The sequence below is a fragment of the Juglans regia genome, chromosome 14 (assembly GCF_001411555.2).
Source record: "Juglans regia cultivar Chandler chromosome 14, Walnut 2.0, whole genome shotgun sequence".
Lineage (NCBI taxonomy): Eukaryota > Viridiplantae > Streptophyta > Magnoliopsida > Fagales > Juglandaceae > Juglans > Juglans regia.
Window position 1 is genome coordinate 12,061,349 of NC_049914.1, and position 7,947 is coordinate 12,069,295.

A 7,947-nucleotide genomic window follows, 5' to 3' on the forward strand; every position below is an offset into this window, starting at 1 on the left:
GAGGGTCACTTTGAAGCGCATGATCAAACCGATAGTAGCATTTTATAGCACTATGGCCAACATTTCCACATAACTGGCAGGTGGGTTTCGAGTGAGGAAGTGTGAGATGAAGGATTTGAAGTAAAATTTGTGGGGGAAAAAGAAGTAGTGCGACCCCTACCACGGCCATGATAATTACCGCGATTGTTTCCATGATAGTTACCACGGCCACGCGTAGAGGATGTGAAATTTGCAGAGAGATCTGTGGAGTGAGGCAGATGAGAAGAGTGAGATAGGCGATTTTCATGTGTCAAGAGAACGCTATAGAGTTCCTCTGGTGAAAAAGGTTCAAGACGAGCAGTAACGGAGGTGACAAACGCATCGTAGTCACTGCTCAGTCCTGCAAGTAAGTAGGAGACGAATTCAGGAGGGGATAGGGGGGTTCCAGCAGCACCCATAGTATCGGAGAGATGCTTGACTTTCCGAAAATAGTCAGAAATAGATGAAGAGCCTTTTGATACTGTAGCAAGTTGGTAACGCAACTGGATGACACGGGAATGAGATTGGGAAGCAAAAAGTCTATCTAGAGCTGCCCAAACGTCCTTAGCCGTGGAATATCCAACGACTTGAGCAATGAGATTATCAGATAGAGAAGAGATAAGGGCACTGAGAATGCTTTGGTCTGTTTGGTTCCATGTAGCAAACTTAGGGTTGGGTATGGTTGTACCGGAGAGAAAAGGAGGAGGTGGGGAACTAGACCCATCTACAAAATGAAATAAACATTGGCTTTTCAGATATGGAATCATCTGAGCTCGCCAAAGAAGAAAATTCTCATTTGTAAGTTTGACAGAAACTAAGTGATTGAGATGCAGAAGAATGGAGGAAGAAGGGGTGGAGTTGTTTTTTGGAGGAGGATCATCAGCCATTGCAGACGTTAGTCTATAAAGGCTTCTGATACCATGTAAACTAATAACAGATAATGAAAAATAGAGTTTCAAATATTCATCTTCATTGATTGTTTATCTTCTGTACAGGACTCTATTTATAGAAGAAAATATACCAGGTCACTCTGGCATTTGTACGAGCACATGGTGTGCCAATGGCCTAGTGCTAGTTGTAAAGTTTGTTACAACAGAAAGAAAAGTTCCTCAATACAAGACAAAAATGTACATGCAGAATATTCTCAAATTACAACCAATTGCTTTCCAGAAGATTCTTTTGGCTGAGATGGTTTCGGATGGTCATGTGCAGCTGGCTTGGAATTGCTTGATATTTCGTCTGAGCTGGAAGGTAACATGACTAGATTACTAACACAAGCATCTCAAGGATTTGAGATCTGTACATGTCCCCCGAAGTGCCAACCATAAGGCACATGAGCTTGCTCAAAGGGTGCTAACTCACTCCGGTGTAACAGCATTACCCAAGACCCAATCACATGTACATGACTAATCTTGGTATTGGATTCATACCGGAATTGGTCCCCATTAGCTCTTTTCTTGTACTCTATATTAGCTACTCTTCTTTATTTCTATATATTGTTTGCTCAAGGAAAAATAAAAAAGTAAGTTTAGAGTCAAGTTGTTTAAAACTAATTATAGTCGCTACTTTTCTAATAAATATTAAGTTGTGGAGCCGCCTGAGCCCTTAAAAACTAGGGATTTTTTTTTTTTTTTTTTTTGTACGAGTTCCCAAAAGCTTTTTTACCCACATTGTTTTACCTACTTCCTTAGCGTTCGATTTTGATATAAATATATATATATAAAAATATATATATATATATATATTATATGTATGTGTGTGTGTGCATGTGATAATTGGATATTATATATATATATATATATATATATATTGATCTATTAGATTTGGAATCAATTGATTCATTTTATATCATTTGCAATGCATGGGTACAATGTCGTTGTCTATGCATGTGCAGTAGTATAAGTACAAAGAAAAAAAATTCGTGGCATCTTTTATGCGCACAAGTTTAATCAATTTCATTAAAACCAAACGATTTGATCAGACTTTAATTTGATTCTAAGATCTAGATGCTTCCATTAGTCCAATGATGTAGCAATGCAACTAGCATATATACTATATATATATATATATATATATATATATATATATATATATATTATCTAATTGGTTCTTTACTATATATGAATTACCTGCATGCCTAGCTCGCGCGCTACAATATTATGTGGATCATGTCTTCCTCAAAATGACCATTTAGAAAGGTTTATCATGTGGGCATCCATTTGCCAAATCCCATTCAGAATATCTTTCTCTGGATGACCATTTAATGACCATGCACCGTCAAATACATGACGCTGGTGAATTAAAGCTAGCTTTAACGTCGATATATAGTAGCTTGCTAGCTATTTACCAATAGTCAACAACCACCATTTTTAGTGTTTTAATTAAAGGTTCTTAAGAGCTTCAAAGAAGAGAGAGATGGACACATAAAATATGTCATATAGTGTTTTTTGTTATCGGTATAAATATCTCAGATGGCATTCATGAATGAGTAATTATCTGATGCAGGAGGATCTGAGTTAGAGTAATAGTGGCAAGGCAATGAACACAATAAAGGCAACGCGTTGGAATTTCTCTCCGCATCATGATTCCTGCACTTCCACCATGTACATGTTGATTTTCAGCAGAATTTCCATAGACAAAACTTAATTTATTTCCTTCCACCTTTGTTTATCTTTGGAAGACACAGATCTTCCTACATTTTATTTTATCTTGCTTTTGCTACGTCAATTGGCATCAAACCAAGTTGCGCCTAGCCTAATGGCGAGAGATGAGATTGAGGGCAATCACTCCGGTGATGAGGAACGCAAAGTCTCAGCCCTTTGGGCAGTTGTACGTTCACAAAGCCAACAAAACCAACAGTGTTTTGAGGGTATTGAGCGCATGCTGCAAGAGATACAACGGACCATTGTAGATGTCCAGGTTGATGGTAACAGGAATCGCAATGACGGAGGTCGAGACAACTTGTCTAAAACCGAAGGACAGTAGTGGCAAGGTATATTGGGGGGTTGCGACTAGTTATTCAAGACAAAGTGACATTGCACACTGCTTCAACTCTATTAGAAGCTGTTAATTTAGCCATGAAAATTGAGATGCAGTTAGCTCACCCACCACCACGAACGCCAAGCTTCGTGCCATCACCTAAATCTGCAAGCCAACAACTTAGTAATCCACAGATGCCATCATCTAGCAAACCACAAAGGAGCAGCAATATTAACCAAGCACAAGGGACCTCTATGGCGCCACCTTTACAGAAAGGAAACTCCAGCAATAATCCTTACACCAAGCCCAAGATAGGGAAGTGTTTTTTATGTAACCAACTTGGTCATCGCTCTAATGAGTGCCCCACACGTCGACCAGTCAACATGATCGAGGGAGAAGAAAGTGACTCGAAGGAAGAGGTTAGTGATGAGGAAGAGGAAGGTGAATTGGTGGAAGGAAATAAGGGTGAGACAATGAACTGTGTGATTCAACGTCTCTTGTGACGCCTAAGCATGAAGGGAAGACTCAAGGACAAGAGATCTTCAAGACCCGATGCACTATATTAACAACAAGCTGTGCAACTTAATAATTAATAGTGGTAGTTGTGAAAACATAGATTCAAAAGCCCTCGTGACAGCACTACAATTGAAGACTGAGAAGCACCCTCATCCTTACAAAATCAGTTGGATCCAAAAATGGGCTGAGGCACGAGTGTCTACTTTGTGTTGAGTTCCTTTTTCCATAGGAAACTTTTACAAAGATAAAGCCACTTGTGATGTTGTGAAGATGGATGCTTGTCATTTGTTGCTTGGGCGACTATAGCAATTTGATACAAATGCAACTTATAAAGAGTGTGACATTGTGTACTCATTTTGGTGGCATGAAAGAAAAATATTGTTGGTACCCATGATGGCTAAGAGCTCTGATCCTATAGCTATGGTGAGAAAAAAATCTTTTCTATCTAATAAGTGTTATTTTTATGTGATTTTTATCACTTTTTTATTTATGACAAATATCATTTTCTCTTCAATACTATTGATTTTATTTTCTTCATACATATTTTTATTTATATTCTTGGATTTGAATGAATGAGAAGATTTAGAGCAAAAGAATAGCATTTTGGTAAAAAAGAAGAGACTACGGATCTAGACAGATGAGAGGCAGCGAGATTTGAAGAAAGTCGATGAGATTTGGGCAAGGAGCCTTGTCCCTTGGGCAACAAAGAGATATTTCTCACCCAAAGGCAAGAAGCCTTACCTCTTGATAGGTGAGGAGACTCGTGACCAGAAGGTGCAAAGACTTGGCGACAAGGCTCTAGGCAATTAGATTGAGCAACTAGTCTAAATGACCAATCCAAACGACATCGTAAGCAACAACTAGAAAAGGTCAAAGGAGTCTTTCATCCCATTTGGGAGTCTTTACACTCAGTAGGCAAGGAGAGGGTCGTGTGGTCTTTATGACCTTCATGCTCGTGCATTTGTGACCTCCTCGCCAGTTATATTAAGCACACACGGTATCTACTCACCTCTACCCTTTTGAGTTCTACAATCAATTTATTGGTGAACAAATCCTCTCGAACTCCACAAATCAAGCCGCATATCACTGAATTTTTCGTTTTAGACAATTCTGACATTCTTGGGATAATTTCCTTTTATGTTAGCATATATCTTTAGAAACTATTTTCCAGATTTTTAGGTAAGATTGTAGCCGCATTTATTTTGTTTCTGGATTTGAGTTTTAATATCTATTTAATCTCGTCTTGTGGGATGAATAGGGAGTCTTTTATTTTTGAATGTTAGTTGGAGTTCTGAATCAGAAATTGAGAGTTTTTACTTTTTATTTTTGAAGTGTTCTTTCGAGAAGTCAGATCTAGGGGAGCAAAGGCGAGAGCCGAATGCTTCATCAACCGACTTTAACAAAGACTACTAGTTTTATTCATTTTCTTTTTAATTTCAATATGAACTAATTATATCTTCTAGAGTTTTGATGTAGCCTAGCATAGAATACATATGTTATATTCCAAGTTATTTTATTTTCAATATTTCCATGATTGAGTATTTATTCTTGGGTTTAATGCTTACAATTTTCTATCTAACTATTGTTCGATCTTTTGGATTGCAATAAAACCTAGAGATGATTTGTGATTAAAGCTCTAAGATTAAACACAATTAGTTGAGCAAAAGCAGATATGCTTTACCGCTACTAGTGTGATTTTCAAGAGAAATATGGAGTTAAATTCACATAAAAATATGGAGTTATTAGTTGATAATATTTTTGGTATTGTTCGAGAGAAAATATTGAATAGTTAAGGGATATTTATCATCAATTTGGGATAATTAAGATTCCATAACAAGGAAGAATAAACTATGTGAGATTTGCTAGGTGAAATCAAACGCTCTAGATCTACTCTCATTATTTTTAAAATCTTAATTTTAATGTTCTTTTCTTCCATTTAATTTAGATAAACTATTCTTCAAATTTTGGTTTTCTAAATAGTAATTAATTTAGTCAATTTCAATACTCAATTGCATAATTATTCCATGTGGGTTCGATAATCGTTTCCTTTAAAACACTTTACTACTTATTATGATTTTGTGCACTTGCAGATTATATTTGGGAGAACAAGTTTTTGGCACCGTTGCTGGGGACTAGTTATTCGTTATTAATATTGATACCAGCTAGATTTTTACTACTTTGGATTTTGTTTTATTTAAAAAAAAGTTTAATTTTATCTAAATTTGATTTTTTTTTTCTTTTCAGGAATCAGAAGTGCATGCGTCAATCTAAATCATTAGAGCATACGCTTTTCGATCCAGGACCTTACGTCAGATCAATAAAGAGAAAAAGAAAGATGCCGCAACCTGTAAACTTAATATGCTCAGCTAGGAGTACAAGACGTTAAGAGACTATGTGATGCCCTCGGTCAATGGGGCGACATCAAGTATAAGGCGACCAGCTATATAAGCCAATAACTTTGAGATCAAGCCGGCCATCATTCAAATGATCCAACAAACCGTCCAGTCTGAGGGGGTATCACAAGAGGATCCTAATGTCCATATTGCAAATTTTTTGAAAATTTGTGATACTTTTAAACACAACGGAGTGACAGATGATTCAATCTGATTGAGACTTTTTCCTTTTTCACTTAGGGAAAAAACAAAAACTTGGTTGAGTTCTTTGCCGCCCGGCATCATCACCACCTGGGAGGAGTTAGCAGAAAATTTTTTAGCAAAGTATTTCCCTTTAGCCAAGACAACGAAATTAAGGAATGATATTACTACATTCGCCCAATTTAAGGTTGAATCATTGTATGAGGCGTGGGAGAGATATAAAAACTTATTGTGCAAGTGTCCACATCACAACCTCCCCTCCTGGCTTCAAGTACAGACATTTTACAATGGTCTAGGACCTACAAATCGATCTTTGGTTGATGTGGCCGTGGGAGGAGCATTAATGAGTCAAACCCATGAAGCCGCCTATGGACTTCTGGAAGAATTGGTGTCCAACAATTATTCTTGCATCCTAATGAGGGTTTCTCACCCTTCACACACACGGAAAATCCTCTACAAACCCACACAGAAGCTCCTAATTTCTCACAATTTTTACCCTCCGCCACATTCCCACACAGAAGTTCTCGATTCCACACAATGTTCACCCTCTGTGTCTATTGATCCAAATGTGTCATAGCCACAAAGAACCCACTCCATGTTCACTAGGTCAATGAACCAAATTTATAAACCTAAGCAATTTTATGCAGTCACCAAACATCCTATTCCTGTGGCGCCCCCGAACTCCCATGTAAGAAAACACGGGAATCGAGACGCCAGGATGATGACAACCCGATCACGCATCCCAACGAAAGTGCTAAGTGTGTGTACATGCAACAGTGTACAAAAATAACGCAGCAGATTAGTCAACTAAGTACCAGAATTTAAACACAATTTAAATATCAGTAAAAGGGTTTAAATAGTTATACAGTCATCCCAAAATAAAGTTTAACACATGTACCAAATAACAAATGAGTGATCTCAAATCACTCCTCAGGCGGAGCCGACTCCTCAAGCTCACCCTCATCTTCATCTGCATCAAAATCTGCGTTACCATAAAACGGTACGCAGGTAAGTATAAACCAAACAATCCTCAGGAATAAAATGCATTTAATGCAACCAACATGCATGCATATGATAAAATATGCATTATTCTCAAAACATCATTTTTCCCGAAATGATTATTTTCCAACACACGCCAAAATCTCATTTGGCCCAAAAATGATTCGTAAAACATTTTCCCAGAAAATGGTTTACACAAAATCCAATACACGCTATTTTCCCAGAAAATAGTTTACACAAAATCCAACACAAGCTATTTTTCCAGAAAATAGTCCATTTTTAACGTATGCACCATGATCTCCCCTATGGGTCATCCGCACACCCTGACTTCATAGCAACGCCCACTTCCGCGCCCAACACGTTAGTGGTCAAACATCCACTACACAACGAGCGATGCCCAGTTCCGCGCCCAACGCGTACGTGGCCAAGCATCATCTAGTCCCCGCCAGCAGAAGGACCACGGAGTCAGCACGAGACCCTCTCGTCCGATCCCATTGTCACCCGGCGACAATCCAGGGGACATCACTCAGTATATTTCGCTCCCGAGTGACCAGAGAAGCTCCACTGAGATAATGTTCCATCTCGGCTTGGGGGTCGTAATACACACGCACCCAACAAATCATTACACATGAAAACTCAATTTTCAATAACCACATGAACATGAATGCAAAACACGAAAAACCCAGTTTTCCTTTACAAACATGATCATGCATGAAATCATGAGATGTACATGTACCAATACAAATCAACAACCAATCCCAACAAATCCAATCAAACAACTTCATTCACCAATCCATCCGCCCCCATACTCCTCGGACTCAGTCCGGCAAAACCAATCAAC

At 38.2% G+C, this 7,947-nt stretch overlaps 1 non-coding gene across 1 annotated transcript; it reads right to left on the bottom strand.

The window, feature by feature from the left end:
* Positions 1-6,255: 6,255 nt before the first annotated feature.
* Positions 6,256-6,362, bottom strand: LOC118344623. Its single transcript, XR_004798402.1, has one exon. It is a non-coding gene; the product is annotated as a small nucleolar RNA R71 (small nucleolar RNA).
* Between the last annotated feature and the right edge of the window lie 1,585 nt (positions 6,363-7,947).